The sequence below is a fragment of the Arachis ipaensis genome, chromosome B03 (assembly GCF_000816755.2).
Source record: "Arachis ipaensis cultivar K30076 chromosome B03, Araip1.1, whole genome shotgun sequence".
NCBI lineage: Eukaryota > Viridiplantae > Streptophyta > Magnoliopsida > Fabales > Fabaceae > Arachis > Arachis ipaensis.
This window is the reverse complement of record NC_029787.2, coordinates 7,679,217-7,680,995: the sequence shown is the minus strand read 5'-3', so window position 1 is coordinate 7,680,995 and position 1,779 is coordinate 7,679,217.

The following is a 1,779-nucleotide window of genomic DNA, read 5'->3' as shown; positions in this document are numbered from 1 at the left end:
TGATTTAATTATAATCGGATTAACCGATTTAATTTGTGTTTAATCTGTGGTTCACCGATTGAACCAATAATCTATTGATTTAGTGTGTATTTGGATTACAGTTTACAAACAGGAGTTTGAATAAAATTGATTTTGCAAACTTGATTTTGATGAAAAGTAAGTTTTTGTTAAAGTGATTTATGTTTGGCAATCTTTACATCAAAATGAATTATAGTAAAATAAATGTTGTTTGGATTATACTATTCAAAATTATTTTTAGATAAAAAATTATTAAAATAGACACAAACTTGAATAATTTTTGTATATTATCTTATCATTTTAATTTAGATAATTGAATAGATTTTATTAATTAATTTTATAATAAAATTAATATTTATACACTAAAATAAAAATAATATATAAAAATTGGCAAAATATATTTTTAATTAAAACTAACAAAATATAAATTTTAGAGAGTACTAAGAATAATAAAAAAAATTAAATATTTATCTTGGTAGTAGTTGAAATAAATCAAAAAAAATTTTATGATATTTTTTATATAGTATATTTTTAGTACTCTTAGTACTCTTTTTTAGTATGCTATAATTTATTATTATTATTATTATTTACGATTAATTTTTTGTTTAATTTACTTTACCTAATGGAATCAATAAATCATATTATAAAAGATAATAAAAATAATACAAAAAATTATAATTATAAAAGTGTATAATATCAAATAAATAATTAATAAAAAACAAAAATAATAAATAATAAAAAAAGAGAGTTCATGTAAACAAAAATAATAAGAATTCCATAAATAATATAATAACATCCATAAAGGATAAAGTTGGTAAAAGGTAAATAAAGATGGAGTATTGATGGCTAAAAGCTCGGTGAAACGCAAAGGCTCAAAATTGTAACTTCTTGTAAATGTGGTTTTGAAAGCAAAATTACTTATACGTTCATGAATAAAAAATTTGCTAAACAAAAAATTGAAGCTTTTAAGAAGGCTAAACGTGCTTCTTCTCTTGTAACACGTTTGCCAAACACACCTTTAATAGTTCGACCGATTCGATTCTAAATTTCTAATAACTATGTTTTATATATCATAGTATAGGTATCAAAATTCAATAATTTTATTACGAGAAGAAAACTCATGTTCTAAATCATAAAATAGATTCAAATCATCTAATTTTAAGTTATATATTTATGGATTTTATTAGATAGAAAATGACTTTTATAAATAATGTGAATAAAGGACTCTGGAATTGACCTAATAAAATTTAAAAAAAAACATTTCATTCTCAAATTACCTCCTAAACCTTAACATTAGGATAACTATCTACACACCTAGTGAATCCAACATTCAGCCATTATTAACTGAGTATGAGTGAATCGAATAAAAAAAATAATCATCTAATTAAAAATAATGAATATAATCATCTAAGTGCATACCTATTGAATTGAATATTCGACATATCTATTATTCACATTATTTAGTATTCTCGTTATCTACCTATAAACGAGACTAAAGATTAATATATTTGTTTAGAACAAAAGCTTCTATCAAAAGATTGTTAAGTCTAAAAAGTAAAAACAGTACAAAAATAAGTAACTTTAATAAGTTCAAAGAATTTTACGAAAGATTAAAAGAGAATAATTCTCACAGAATAGATAGCAACTTACTAAATAATTCATTAAGCATTTGTTGCTTTATTACATCAAATTAAAAACAATACTAAACATTTAAAATTAACTTTAAAAAAATAAATAAAATCTCTTTATATAGTATTGGAT